This window comes from Podarcis tiliguerta (genome assembly GCF_965153285.1).
Source record: "Podarcis tiliguerta genome assembly, chromosome: 11".
Lineage (NCBI taxonomy): Eukaryota > Metazoa > Chordata > Lepidosauria > Squamata > Lacertidae > Podarcis > Podarcis tiliguerta.
Genome location: NC_139544.1, coordinates 49,096,935 through 49,112,977, shown reverse-complemented (window position 1 = coordinate 49,112,977; position 16,043 = coordinate 49,096,935). Strand labels below are relative to the sequence as shown.

General features: G+C 44.0%; 1 long non-coding RNA gene across 1 annotated transcript; it reads right to left on the bottom strand.

The window, feature by feature from the left end:
- Positions 1–9,473: 9,473 nt before the first annotated feature.
- Positions 9,474–14,440, bottom strand: LOC310659610. Its single transcript, XR_014502860.1, has 3 exons — positions 14,367–14,440; positions 11,213–11,876; positions 9,474–9,850 (listed from the first exon to the last, which is right to left on the bottom strand). It is a non-coding gene; the product is annotated as an uncharacterized lncRNA (long non-coding RNA).
- Between the last annotated feature and the right edge of the window lie 1,603 nt (positions 14,441–16,043).

Genomic DNA, 16,043 nt, shown 5'->3' with positions numbered 1-16,043 from the left:
ATTATATACTAATATATAACCCAAAAAGGGCTTCTTTTTTTTCATCTGGAACTCAGTTCCGGCACCTCTCAGGTGGGCACCATTGCCATTATAAGAGAACATGGTGAGTTCCGGCACCTCTTTTTCTAGAAAAGTGACACTGGATATAACTCCAAGTACTTGACAATCATTTTTAATGATTTCTATGCAATTTTGCACACATTTTATTTACCAAGCGTATTATTTGAATTCCCAAGTCATGTTACAACTTTTTAGCGCCCCTTGTTTTCGGGATTTAAAAGTTGAAAAATTCAACACGGTAGCAGTCAACACACCAAAGAAACTCGTGGCGCCTTAAAGACTAATAGATTTGTTACGGCGTGAGGTTTTATGGATGAGGACCCAGTTCATCAGGTGCCTGAAGCATTATCCTCAGTTGGCAGCCACACAAACATGCTTGTGGTCACACTCACTGGTACTGCGCACCAACACCTCTTTGTTTCGCTGACTTTTTCTGCTGACACCTCCAGCACTTTTATCAAGACGGGGATTGGCAACTCATCTTTTTTACCAAAAAAACCCCCACACAGTGTATGTCAGGCATAAGCAAACTTGGCCCTCCAGATGTTTTGGGACTACAACTCCCATCATCCCTAGCTAACAGGACCAGTGGTCAGGGATGATGGGAATTGTAGTCTCAAAACATCTGGAGGGCCGAGTTTGCCTATGCTTGGTGTATTTATACAGACAGAGATGGCGGTATATAGAGACCAGCCCACCCGAATTCCTTTCATGCAGATATTTCAGATCTACAGCCAAGGGCTCCATACTGGGAAGTATCAATAAATGGACAGCAGGAGATCACAAGCATCAGGAATAGCTTGGGAAAATACTGTGAAGTGAGAGCCGAAGCTGTTGCCTCTCCCCCTCCCCAATGGGCTGCTGAAAACACAGACCCTAATCCACAAAGTAAATAAATGGGACGCTGGAGGGAGAGTAGCTAGGGAACAATAGAAAAATGAGAGTTTTCAGCCTACACAGCGCGGTTTCCAGACCATGCACGAAGCTCCCGCCTGAGGTGGGATACTGTCTGCTAGAAGTTGAGGCTTTGAAGCCATGTCCAAAGGTTAATGATGTGGAAGTGCCATAGAGCCGCAGAAGAGTTTTCTGAGTCAGCAGTGCTGTTTGAGAGCAAAATGGTTCTGTGACCCTGAGTGCTGCGTGGAAGCTGAACTTAGCTGATGACCTCATTAGTCAGAGAAACATCCACCGCCGTCTCTTCTCTTGTTCAAGCAATTTCAGGCCATACTAATGCAAGCCTTCGTTGGCGCAGCCTGTTCTTTGGCCAGAATCATAATAGCACTTGCGTGGTAACGCTTATGTGCTGAACCGCTGCCCACTTTCGCTGCAGGTATGGGGGAGAAATTCATTTCAGTTCGCATTCAAAGGCAGACTCACCTAACTCACACTTTTGAATATGCAAAGCATTATCACAGCCACCCATTGAATTTCTCGCTTATCTGAATCTTGGAATGCAGTTCTTCAGCCCTAAGTAATAAGCACAAAAATACACTGTGAGGTAAAGTGTACATAGCAGTGCTTATGCTGGTAAAATCACATACAAAAGATGCATTATATTAGGGGGTAATGCTTTGCAAAAAAAAAAAAAATGTGTATATTGGACAAAATTGCATGCAGACAGGTATACAGTGGTACCTCAGGTTAATAATTTAATTTTTTCCGGAGGCCCGTTCTTAACCTGAAACTGTTCTTAACCTGAGGTACCACTTTAGCTAATGAGGCCTCCTGCTGCCACCACACGATTTCTGTTCTCATCCTGAAGCAAAGTTCTTAACCCGAGGTACTATTTCTGGGTTAGCGGAGTCTGTAACCTGAAGCGTCTGTAACCTGAGGTACCACTGTATTGGGGAAAATTACACTAAAATGGTGAAGAAAATTCCATTAGCGCTTTTAAGAAAATGCAAATACATATAGTGGACTGAAGGCTGGGGAAATGGGAAACAAAGAGAAATTGAAATTCACTCATCCCTAAGGAGTTGTCTAAGAAGAGCTGAAATCAATTTTCCAAACATATGATTTTTTGTGTGGCAAATTTTCCTTGAAATTTGACTGAAAATTTAAGTCTTCCTTGGTGAACTTTAAGGCAATTTTGTTCTTTATCCTTACGAAAAACATACAAAACTACACAGACATAAATATTTATATAAATATATGGTTATAAACCTGCTCTTATAGAACATGCCCTACCACGTGTTACAATTTCACTATTTATAAAGCAACTATATGATTGTCAGTGCTATAGATCACTAATACTCTTTCAACATTTGTTACATTTCATCCCGTTTGTGGAAAAATAATTGTTTCCTTTAATTTTGCTCCCTATATTTGTTGCAAACACCATCAGCTTTTCAAATTGTTCTTGTTCTGTCCACCCCGCTCAGCCTGACCAGTCTGGTGAATTCTGCCATGACTGTACATACCATGCTGTTTCATAATCCACTCTTCTAACTGTATTTTGACATTTGTACAGTGGTTGGTGAGTGGCAATATTCTGATGTTGCAGGATAAATCCCCCCCCCCCCCCCAGAATTACAAAACTCAGAACATCTGTCTTTCTCTATATCTCCCAGAAGAATTAACAGTGGTTTGAATTGTACTTGATATTCAACATTCTGAATGATTTTAAATCACCAGCACCCCAGCAAACTCGCACGTGTAAAGTCAGCGCCCCTATTTCCGCAATTCTTGCTAAGTGGTGGGATGTTAAATCCCCGCAGTAAATTGTTTTATAATAATTCTCTTTAATGCTTATACATGATGACAATTGTAAATTAATTTTAATAATGTAGCATTCTGTGATACTCATTTGAATCATCTGCCACCTTAAAGTCATTACCCTTAATTTCACCCATAGACAAAAGATGTTAACTTTGGCGTCTTTCTTTAAGGCAATTTGTCACATGCACTTTAATTTTAGGCCTGTGATCCAATTAAGGTTTCCTCCCCCCAAAAAATGGATGAATAACTGATCTATTTTCTGGGTGATTTTTATTTATTTATTTTATTACGCCCTTATATCTGAAGACCTCAGGGTGGTTCCCAAGATGGAAGCACAAAATACAAAAGGTAAAATGAAAACAAAACAATAGCCTCTCCTCCCACAACCACATTGAAAAGGCCGTAGAATATTAATCAGCCTGGTCAAAGAGGAACGTTTTCGCCTGGCACCTAAAGATATATAATGGTGAACCTCCCTGGGCAGAGCATTCCACAAGTGGGGAGCCACAGCAGAAAAGGCCCCGTTCTTGTGTTGCCATCCTCTGGACCTCTCATGGAGGAGGTAGACGGTAGGAGGCACACAAAAGAAGGGTCTCAGAGGATGATCAGTTTATATGGGAAGAGGTGGCCCTTGAAGTATTGTGGTCCTAATTCTAAAGAATTAGAACTTCCCTTCCCACTTTAAATTCAACCCCCCAAGTGGAGGAGGGATGGACACACATAAATCTATCTTCCCCTCCTAGATCCTTCAGAAGCTGGACCCGTTTCAGTAAAATACCTGGGCTCCACCTAGTGGGCAGAACTGTAACCATTCAGGAATCCTCTAGGGCAGAATTTCCCAACCTGTGGGTTGTGACTTGCACGTGGGTCACAAAGTCTGTGCAAGTAGGTTACACAATTTATATGTAAGCCCAAAGTAATTGCTGCTTTTAATCCTTAACTGGTACGATGGATATCTCTTACAACTCCTTGTTTCGTTGGCATATTATGACGCTGTGTTGACGCTTGGAACTGAACGTCAGTAAGGCTCATGCCTTACCCTTGTAACGCTTGGGGAACTGCTCTTTGGTGGATGGCAGTACATCAAGAGATGGTTTGCTAGAAGGTGCTTATAAAGGGACCAGCAGCAAAGCCTTGAAGAACACCCCCTTCTCACCAAGTCTCAGCAAGCAGGAGGTGTTCCCTGATGGGGCTTTGAGGGCTTTGCAAGAGCTTTTCCTAAGGAGAAGCCCTTGCAGACCCTGCTACCAGGAAGGAAGGGAAAGTCAGCAAGAACTTTTCTTTAAGGTGCCAAAATGTCTCGGGCTGCCCCTGAGAATATGTATCAATAATTATCTAATCGCCATCAAACCCCATAATACCAAAAGGCAAGCTCAGCTGTCAGGGAGAGGCAAACGGGAAAAGATGAAAAGACAGAAACCAGCAGTTATAGAGAGCCTAAAGAGATTATCAGCAGCTTGTCGTCTGACAGTCAGTCTGACGTAGAGGGGGAGGAGGATGAGCCTGGGACAAGTCATGCTGTACACAGAGGAAGTAAGGGGAGGAGTTTTCGCAGACTTGCATGCTGGGTGAGGAAAGGGAGGAAGTAACATTAGAGGGAGCAACTGCGCACAAGGGGAAGGAGGTTAATGGAAACGCTGGAGATGTACGTTTGAATTTTGTCAAATAAATCAATTGTTTGGAACTGGGTGGGAGCCCGGAGTCTTATCTATGGCCAGCTGGACAGCACTAAGCCTCTGACATCAGCCACCTCACTTTCCAAAATGGACTTTATCATGAATTAAACTATTTAGAATATTCATAGTTCATTATTCCTAACACTGCTTATGTAACCATGTGTCTTTAGAATAAGTTTTTATAGCTTACGAAGCAATATCCTGCAATCAGATTATTGGTGTTCTTGCTTTCCCCTTTAAAAAAAAACTGAATAACTTTGTAAGTGCTAAAAATATTTCAACAAATTCCACATTAATAGGAGCATTGAGTAATAATCTATCTATCCTAGCCTATCCTATAATCTACCTATCCTAGCCTAATCTATCAGGGCTTTTATTTCCTCCTTACGATGCAGAAGGACAGGGTTTGGTCTCCAGGATGGGATCAAGTTCCAACTTGCAACTTTTCTAGTAACTAGGCATTTTCACATAGGAGCTTAAACGGAGTAATGGTTCCGTGGGGTTTACAATGTGAGTGCAAAGTGGCAGAAACACTAATTCCCATTTCAAGTGTCATGTTTTCATCTCTTTTCTATGTGAGCAACACTCCGCTGCTACTGACGCCCGGACGGCTCAGTATCTATTTAAGGACTCTGTTCCCATGCACCACAGTCTACAGTGTGAGAGCCACTTCCCGTAAAGGTGCCATCCCGCACCGTAAAGGTGCACATGTACAGGATGAGATCACATGGGTGGGTCCAGTCATGCGGCTCTTCCTCATACAATTGCCTCCTTGCTGGAGGGAGAGTTCCGTCAGTTGGGAAAGACCAGTGTCATTGGCCCTGCCTACACAATCACATTAGCCACACTCATGACTCTGTAGTCTGGAATTGCAGCACGTGGACTCCCACATTTCTTGCTGGGCTATTGAAAGAAGCTTAAGACATTCATGAAATCCTCACCGCTAGTGTCTCTTTAGGGTCACTCTTTTCACTCCTTGTGAGGAGCGCAAGGCCAGAGGTTAGGAATGATCACAGGAATATCAGGAATGATCACAGTGTTTCTGAAAAGCAATTGTGGCTGTTGGTTCACACACTGTAATCAAAACCTTTGTCTGCATCCAAAAAGGTGTCGGAGAAAGCGGACCATTGATTTTTAAGCCTGTTTCACATGGCATAAAACAGTAAGAGATGGCATGGTGGAAGTTAAAAAAATTATGCATAGCTTGGAGAAAATGGATAGAGCATGCAATGAAGCTGAATGTTGGAAGATTCGGGACAGATGAAAAAAATATTTCTTCACGTAGCTTGTAGTTAAACTATGGAACTCCCTTCTGCAGGAGGCTGTGATGGCAACCAACTTCAATGGCATTAAAAGAGGATTGGAACAATTAATGGAGGATTGTTGTTGTTTAGTCGTTTAGTCATGTCCGACTCTTCGTGACCCCATGGACCAGAGCACGCCAGGCACTCCTGTCTTCCACTGCCTCCCGCAGTTTGGTCAAACTCATGCTGGTAGCTTTGAGAACACTGTCCAACCATCTCGTCCTCTGTTGTCCCCTTCTCCTTGTGCCCTCCATCTTTCCCAACATCAGGGTCTTTTCCAGGGAGTCTTCTCTTCTCATGAGGTGGCCAAAGTATTGGAGCCTCAGCTTCAGGATCTGTCCTTCCAGTGAGCACTCAGGGCTGATTTCCTTAAGAATGGATAGGTTTGTTCTTCTTGCAGTCCATGGGACTCTCAAGAGGCTCCTCCAACATCATAATTCAAAAATGGAGGATAAGAGATGGCTACGATCTACAATGGCTAAGTTCTGCCCCCATGGTGGGAGACAGTGATGCTTCTGAATACCAGTTACTGAAAACCACAGCTGGGGAGAGTGATCTTGTGTTGTGGCCCTACATTCAGCATTCCCAGAGGCATCTGCTTGGCCACTGTGAGAATAGGATGCTAGACTAGATGGCCAGCAGGCTCTTATGTTCTTCCCAACAGCATCAGTACTCTGGCTCTCCATTCTGCCTGCCAACAATAACAATAACAACAACAATAACAACAACAACAACAATAATAATAATAATTTATTATTTATACCCCGCCCTTCTGGCTGAGTTTCCCCAGCCACTCTGGGCAGCTCCCAATCGAATGTTAAAAACAATACAGCATTAAATATTAAAAACTTCCCTAAACAGGGCTGCCTTCTGATGTCTTTTAAAGATAAGATAGCTGCTTATTTCCTTGACATCTGAAAGGAGGGCATTCCACAGGGCAGCGCCACTACCAAGAAGGCCCTCTGTCTGGTTCCCTGTCACCTCACTTCTCGCAATGAGGGAACCACCAGAAGGCCCTGGGCTCTGGATCTCAGTTTCCGTGCAGAACGATGGGGGTGGAGATGCTCCTTCAGGTATACAGGACCGAGGCTGTTTAGGGCTTTTAAAGGTCAGCACCAACACTTTGAATTGTGCTCGGAGAATATATGGGCATAAGTTCTCACTGGAAGTAGCCAAGGGTAGAGTTGAGCTGGCCCAGGATCCCCTGAATATCAAGCGGGCTCTGCAACCATCACTTGATGGCACCAGCCTGATCTTGGCCCCATTACTATGCTAACTGCAAGCCGGCAGAGTATGGAGCAACATTTTGCCTGTATTCCCTCCATGTGGTTTTCAGGGTGGCTGCACTGATCAGTCACGCCCCACTATGGCCCAGCCAGGGTTCCAATTCCTCTGTTAAGCATAGCAGCTACATCTTGTGGAATATGCAGCTTCAGTAATTTGGGAAGGGCTGTAGCTCAGTGGTAGAGCATCTACTTTACATGCAGGAGGTCCCAAGTTCGATTCCGTGACATCTCCAGGTAGACCTGGGAGAAACCCCTGCCCTGAAACCCCGGAGAGCTGCTGCCAGCCCGTGCAGGCAATACAGAGCCAGACAGACTCAGTATAAGGCACTTATGTTCCTATAGTTAGTTTGGTTCTGCTGGTTTTTGTGGTTTAAAAGCAAAGAAGGCATTTGTGCTTTTGGTTAAAGATATTTTAATCAGCCTGATCATAATCTTGAAATATGTGTGATGAGAAATGGTAAGTGTTGTGTGTTTATTCTGGTGTTATTGTTCAAAGGCGTGTTCTGAAAGAAGTTCAGATGACACACAATTTCAGTGCAGTGTAAAATAGACTCCAAATTGGTGAGTCATATTCTGCGCTCTCTTGCGCTCTCTCTCTCTTTCTCTCTCTCACACACACCCCTCCCTACCTCACTAATCGCTTATGCCTAGCAAATGACTGTCTTATAATGAATTTCACCAGTTACAGTGAACGGGATGGCTGGTTCTGCGGTCTCCTTCCACTGCATTCAGGCTTTTACATGCACCTGCCCTGGAGTCAAGAAGCAAATATAACATTTGCATACACTGCATGTACATATAACCACATGAAAAAGAAAGAAAGATCAGAATCATAACTCACTGGTACAATTTGATTATACGGTTGTGTGCACCTTAATCTCCAAATCAGCAAGGTTGCCTGAACTTTCCCAGGGTTTGTGTCCTTGCAATGAAGGTCAACGAAGAGTGCTACATCTTGAGTACCTGTGGTTTTATTCACACATATATACAACCTGAGCATAGGATGGAAGAGCTCACAGTATTAACGCACCAAGGGACCTTCCTTCCCTGTTAAGTTTGCAGGGAAGCCCCTAGGGGATCAGTATGGAGGAAGAAATGTCTGTGTCTCCATCATCAGCCAAAACTCAGACATCAAAATCTAACACCCCTGGTTTATTGTTTTCCTTTGTAGGATGGTGTGATATCCAGCCAGGTAAGGGTGGAGGGATGCCTACCCCTTCCCTGGAGAACATAATCACTTAGTTGTCGCTATGGCAACATGTTGTTGTTGTTTAGTCGTTCAGTCGTGTCCGACTCTTCGTGACCCCATGGACCAGAGACCGCCAGGCACTCCTGTCTTCCACTGCCACCCGCAGTTTGGTCAGATTCATGTTTGTAGCTTCGAGAACACTGTCCAACCATCTTGTCCTCTGTTGTCCCCTTCTCCTTGTGCCCTCCATCTTTCCCAACATCAGGGTATTTTCCAGGGAGTCTTCTCTTCTCATGAGGTGGCCAAAGTATTGGAGCCTCAGCTTCAGGATCTGTCCTTCCAGTGAGCACTCAGGGCTGATTTCCTTAAGAATGGATGCGTTTGATCTTCTTGCAGTCCATGGGACTCTCAAGAGTCTCCTCCAGCACCATAATTCAAAAGCGTCAATTCTTCGGCGATCAGCCTTCTTTATGGTCCAACATAGCTCCCCCTTAGTGATGCTAAGGAGAGCACATAACTGGCCAGCTAAGGCTATTACTTTACAAAGAGGCTAGTCTGACTGGTTCAGCTATTTCACCCGCTGGATTTTTACACACACACAACAACAAAAAAAACAACCACAACCTATAATGATTTATTATGTTCCAGAGTAGGGTATGGAGACATTCCCATCAGAAAAAAAAAGATGATTGCAAGAAGTCATTCCATTTTGACTGGAATCTGTGCATATAGAATGTAAATTGTGTAAGCCCTCTCCCCTATAACCTGCTAAATGAGTAGATGGTACCATGATCAATGTGCAGCACATCCATTTTAAACAGTCATAAATGTCACAGGGCTTTCAGGCAAGGAATGTCTAGAGCAAGGAATTAACTCTTTGTTGTCAAAAGTACATTTCCAAGTTAGGGAAAGGCATGTCCATCAGTCCCACGTCTCTCAGCTAGTCCTAGGTGTGCACCCAGGGAGGAAGTGGTTTCAACAGAGAGGCCCCACCCCCAACCTCAACTTTTGCATCTCTCCCACCTAAGCTGCATGCAAGCAGACGAAGACTACGCCTGCATGTAGCCTCCACCTGCTCCTCCCTCTTCAGTCCTACCCTGGTCCTGAGAGACAGTGGAGCAGGGGAGGTGGGAGTAGCAGAAGGAGGAGGTGTGGAAGCCCTTGACTGATGTCTCCCCCCTCCTCCTCTCCCCTCCTGCCATAGCCTGACCTAACTCTCCCCCCCCCCCATTTTTTTAAAATTATTTTCTTTACACAATCATTCTTACAATACATTCATCAACATATAAACCTTTTTGCTCTGCCGAGCTTGCGGCTTCCCTCCTTCCCTTCAGCTGGTATCCCTTATCAAATCCAATCACGTATTTTAATTTTTAACATCTTATCTACATTGTAAGAATTACTTCAGTCCTGCTAGTGTCTTTAAGTTTTTACAGTTTTCCTTTAGATAAACAGTAAATTTACTCCAATTATCCTGGAATTTCTGGTCGTCCTGGTCCCGAATTCTGCCGGACAGTTTGGCTAACTCCTCATAAACCATCACTTTCGCCTGCCAGTCCGCAATAGTAGGAATTTCTTGTGATTTCCATTTTTGGGCCAACAAAGTCCTCGCAGCAGCTGTGGTGTACAAAAATAATCAGCCTGGCCTGGCTCTTGCACCCGTTCTTCACTCTCCAGTCCTTCAACTTCCTCTGCCTCTCACCTCTTGACTCCCCCAGATCACAAATCCTTTCTTCCAAGCCAGTCTCCAACTCAGCTTCTCCCGGTGCCCATTCCTCAGTATTCCTCAGTATCCACCTTCTAGTGAGGGGTGGGTAATTAATCTTGTTAATTTCTACCCACTCAACACATGCCTTTCCATGCAGGCAAGTAAGAAGCATTATCAGAGTTCAAGGACACATTCCAGCCAGGTAAAATTACTCAAGGAGGGTGCGGAGCAGGGCCACTGAGAGGTGTGGCCTGGGGAAAGTCTTGAGGGCCAGATAGGGAGGACTGGAGGGCCGTGTCTAGACCATGGGCCTGAGGTCTAACCCCTGATTATTGCAGCCCTTTAAGGTGATTTCCCTTGAGAACCACATAGATTCTGATATTTCCAAAAGCCTTGGACATTTTCCCTTTCATCTTAGACACTTTTTTCTACCATTTTTTTATTATTATTATTTCTACCAAGAAGAATATAAAATGTTGATAGTGTTCCTCTTATATATGGCTCCTGAGGAGGTCAGCTGAACTCTGCCATCACTGAACACTCTCATTATATCTTGAATAATAGGCCTAAGGTGAAATATGGATGGAAACATTATGTTTCCCTGCATTGTAATGGTTCACTTAATGTTTCAAATTAAGCCAGAGTGTCATCCTTAACAAAGTCTATAATTCTAGAGAAACTGTGATGTTTCTTCCTTGAAAAGATCCCCAAAGATTATTAACATGGTTAAGTTTTATCATTATGAAAGTTACAGGAGACAGTTTGGGAACTTCATCTGAGCTTGAATTTTCCCTCTTTTTTGTTTTTGTTTTGTTTTGTAGTGTTTAAATTGTTGGAAAAGTAATAAATATTATTTTTTTTAAAAAAAGAATTTCCCCCAAACTGTATATTCAGTCATGGATTTCTGTACACCAGTTCCTCTTTAATGGCGGTTTCACACCATTCTGTTCCAGGGCTAACAAAGGAACATCTTCAGATTTCATAAACTGAAGTGCTGCAATTTGTGGCATGAAGTAATATAGGAATGTACTGGCACCAATGGAAGCCGAATAGCAGCTTTAGGAAAGGTGTGTGTGTGTGTGGTGTTGTCAGGATTGTAATGGCATTGAGGTGGTGGGGGAAAGGATCAAACTCCTTGCCCTTTCAACATAGTCCAATGGGTTGGGCTGCATATGAAACCTACAGCCTAACCCTTATGCATGTTTACCCAGAAGGCAGTCCTACTGAATTCAAATATTCCCAAGTTGGCATGCATAGAACAGCAACCTTACTTTATGGAATGGGCAGCTGAAACTTCAGATCAAGCCTAAGGACTCCAGGCTCACACAGATCCACCTCTCATGGCTGAGATCCAGAGAAGGGGTCAGTGGCTCCTCTGGCAGCTGAAGGGACTTAGTTTGGGGGTGGAGGAAGAAGCAGATTTATGATCGTAGTGTGGGTTCTGCTAAATCTATTCCCTTTCTCCTCAAATCCCTTGGTCAAATTTCTTTGGTCAAAAACCAGCAGGAGATCTTAATATTCAACCCTCCACAAAGGTGAGCAAAATGTAGACTGGGATATACTGGTGCTCTTTAATTTGCAGTAGATCTGCAAGCATTTTCCTCCCAATTGTTTAACAACAGCAACAGTGACAAAATTAACCTCTCGTGCCCTGAATTACACTGCTCAGATGGGGCAGGGGGGTGGAACCAAACACTTAAGGTGAGAACTAGGAGTGGATTTTTGTGTGAAAGGACTCCATCCAAGTTCTGGTACACAGAACAAAATAAATTCCTCTCTGCAAAATTATTCGGTTCCTTGTCTTTTGCACCTGTCTTTGGTTTTGGTGAATCTTGGGGTTCTCCTAATAGGCAAAGTAGATCCCAGAGCTCTGAAGTCTGCTCACTCCTGCCTTAAGGCAGCCTAAAGGGTGTTCTGGAAGTTGAAGGAAGTAGGCTATTGGTAGAGAAGAGAGAAAAACAAATAACGGAAGAGGGAAAAGTAAGCTCAGTTTTCCAAATCCTTTTCATGATGGGTGTTCTATCAAAGATGCCTCCCATTAGAGACTGAAAAGGTCATGGAAGCAGCCTAAAATCCCACACAGAGTTTTTCATTTATTTAATGGTGCTTGTACAACACACCACCCCCCAAAATAAAGTTCTCTGGGTGGCTTACAATAAATATCAAAACTATTTAAATATAACAAATTTCTGCAAGGTAGGCTAAGCTGAAAGAGAGAGCAACTATTCCAAGTCCACCTGTTGAGGTTTATTGCTAAGTAGGAATCTGAACATGGATCTCTCCTTTGCGTGAGTCTGATGCTCTCACCTGTGAAATGGGCAACCTATGGCCCTCAGCCTGTTTTCATAAGGTCCTTGACCTAATTTCATGAGAGTGGTGAGCAGAGAAATAATTGGGTACCACTGGAATATGGCTCTTGATGGATCCCACCTGATGAAGCACAACCCTGAATAGAAAAAAAATGTCACCTATCTTTGCCCTAACCTGCATTGCCTCTAATATGCACATGTAGTCAGCCATCCCCCTGGAATTGGGAGACAGAGACCCAACTCATTTCAGATAGCAGGGTCCTTCCGTTGAGAATCTGGTGTCTGTCCATAAGGGAATGAACTTGGAGTGCCAGTTTAGGTCCATGGGCGTACACAGTTGCTCACTCATGAAGATGGGCCCACTTACAAAGGAACATTCACACTCCCCAAAAACACAGACTGGCAGATCGTTCATTATTGGGCAACCCTCTGTTGTCACAAAGTTGTCCAGGATTTGCACTGCACCAGCCACTAAGGGTGGGGGAAAGAAATCTGATTCAATTCGACTTTGAAGGCAGTTCACATTTTGCAAAATGGTGTAGGAGAATCAAAGCACGACTATCCTTCATGTTTTGCACTTCTCTGAATTTAGTACAGTTTGCCAGTCAAGCGATTTGTGCAAAGAGTCTCCCATCCTCACCAACCTCATGCCAGTTTCCTCAGATTAGAGATCAAAGTTCCCCCCCCCCTCACTGAAATATGTCCACGTTCAGTATTCACTTATAGTCTGACTTGTTCTTCTGTTGCCTGTCTTTCCTTTATTACCCATGGATCACATTTTGCATGTATGCAGCCTCCAAGAAAAGAAAGTCTATTCTCATACAGACAGACACCAGCAGGGTGATTCACCATCCATTGCCTAACCCATGGTGATGAATATTGATTTTTGTATAATGTATTTTTGGCTGCGAGAGCTCCTTCGCAGAAAGCGAGCGGATCATCTTCATGCATTTTTAAAATCTAAGTAGATGGGATATACCTTTTGTGGTCATAAACATCTTATGATTCAGTGATTTAATTTTTTTTTACTCACACTTTTCTTCCTCAAATGTGGTGCTTCCTATTTTCCACCCACCTAAATCACAGCTCGCTTTCCCTCCTACTGAGACCCTTGCTCACCACATTCTTCCCAGACATTTCTTTGTTGCTTCCTTTCATCTGGTCCTTTTCCTTATTCACTTGTTTGCTTCCAATTACAAGTGGGCCCAGCAACAAAATGTTGAAGTGTCAAGGGCTCCTGTTCAGAGTTCCAGCCAGCCAGCCAGCCAGCCAGCCATCTAGCCAGCCATGCCCTCTTCTAAGAGACTCCATTCCACCACCACCTAGTTCCCCATTCCTCCTCCAACAGTCAATCATCATCCCATGGTCACTGAGCAGGCTCGCTCCTCATTGGGCTCTTTTGGGGGGTTTCTCCCCTTAAGGAGCATGTTCTTGTGCATGAATGATGTTGTTTTGGCTACATAAGGATTGGCACTCAGCAAATGAGTTTCCTTTTAGTATACAGGATATAGTTATGCCTATCCTAGATCTAGCAACTGCTGAGGTAGGTTATAAGCGGTAGCAACACTTTCTGTTGCTTGCCTCTGAATGTGAGGTCATTTGGCACTAGGGAATGGTCAACCAGCCTCAGGCTACAGAGAAAGTGGACCACAAAACTCATTTAAAGGGGAGGTTTTTCAAGGAATGTCCCGGGAAACGCAGCCACTTTGCTGTCAGCAAAGCAGCAAGAACCTTCCTCTCGCTGGCTAGAAAATCTCCACTTTTTCCTCTCGGCTGCATATCCGTTCAAAGCCTGTCAAGTCCCCTCTCTTCCTTAGTGTCTGTGTTGCCATTGTAGAACTCAACAGAGAAGAGGGTGGGGAGAAAACTTGAAGGCGTTTTGTTCCTTTCATTGGCTCTGGCTGCATCGACTCTTTCGGTTCCCTGTCTTCCACGACACCAGTCCCAAGAGACACCAGCCACCTCTGCAGGCGTTCTTTTGTTGGCGGCCTTAAGTGATCCTTCACACAGTACTCAAGCTAGCCACCATCATAGCCTCTCCCCCCCGCCCCCCGTGGGTGGAGAAGAGAAAGTGTGCTTGAGAGATGCACACAGTCCCATTCCGACTGACAAATACCTGGAGGCCTTGTTCAGCTCCCTTTTCTGGCTTGCTGTGGTTCGACTTCCTTTGCTGTGTACCCAGAGGAGAATGCCAGGAAATGCTTGTTTGAAAAAGCCGCAGCTAACAGATTGAGAAATATACCGTATTGGCCTGAATATAAGCCTCACTCCCCCCCCCCCCAATTCCAACCATGAAAAGTTAAAGTTCGGCATATATTCGCGACCTTACGGTTTGCAGCCAGGAGCAAGGGGCAGACAGCGCCAGAAGTGCAGCAAAGCAGCACCCGCCCTGCGCATAGTCTCCCATCCTCTCCCCCAAGGCCAGGAAGGGAAAGGCCACGGCAACGCAGTGTGGTTCACCACCCTGCCCAGTGTGCAGCCAGGAGCAGCGAGGAATGGAGCGGCTTATATTCAGTTATTTTTTCTTTTTTCGATTCCCCCCTCCAGTTTTAAAGGTGCGGCTTATATTTGGGCCAATACAGTATACAGTGGTACTTTGGTTCTCAAACTTAATCCGTTCCAGAAGTCTGTTCCAAAACCAAAGCATTCCAAAACCAAGGCGCGCTTTCCCATAGAAAGTAATGCAAAATAGATTAATCCGTTCCAGGCTTTTAAAAACAACCCCTAAAACAGCAATTTAACATGAATTTTACTATTTAAGGAGACCATTGATCCATAAAATGAAAGCAATAAACAATGTACTGAAGTCACACAATCAACCAATCAGTAGCTGAACTGGGTTCCACACAGTCACAAATACACACAAAAAAGAGCTGCAAAAACAAAAATGCAAAATAAATAGCAAAAACAGACAGACCTCAGCATAACACTCAAAATGGAAGTGTGGCACTCAAATCGTCAGCGTAACACTCGAATTGTCAGTGTAACACTCAAAACGGAAGCATGGCACTCAAAACGGAGCACATTCGGCTTCCGAAAAAAGTTCACAAACCGGAACACTTACTTCCAGGTTTGCAGTGTTTGGGTTCCAAGTTGTTTGAGTACCAAGGCATTTGAGAACCAAGGTACCACTGTATATGGGAAGGATCTGGCTATTTTCCTGGCTGCTTCCAGCATCTCTAGGCTCCCTTTTTATCGGCTCGAAAGCTTTATTCAAAAACCTCTCCCAAAAATGAAATTTGTTTCTTTTGGGGAAGCCTGTGTCTGCAACAAGAAGCAGGCCAGGCCAGTCTTCCCAGTTGTTTGTAGTGCGTCTCCTATTACCCAGACTTGCAGTTGCCCTAATACTGTGCATTTGACTCTTAACATTTATATTGTTTTGGCTCTAGGATGCACATTGGAATCTGCCTTGTACTGAGTCAGATCACTGGTCCATCTAACTCAATACACTGACTGGCAGAGCAGATTTGCAGGGTTTCATAGTAGGGGTCTATCCCAGCCTGATCCAACATACGTGTTATGCTCCTATGTTCTTTTTTTAAAAAAATTATATGCACATATTAACATGCTAAGATGATGCAACAAACAGAAGAAATTCAGTTGAAATATCAGGCCACTTCAGAGGGTTACAGTTTTAGAAAGGACAATATGGACGGAGTAACAGTACATTCTACTCCTCTGTAATAATTGCTTGCATTTTCTTCATGTATTGTGTGGAAGTGTCTGATACGTCACAGAAGAGAACCCAAGCACCTTACAGTTTTTCTTGTAACCAGTAATTTCCCTTGTTAAA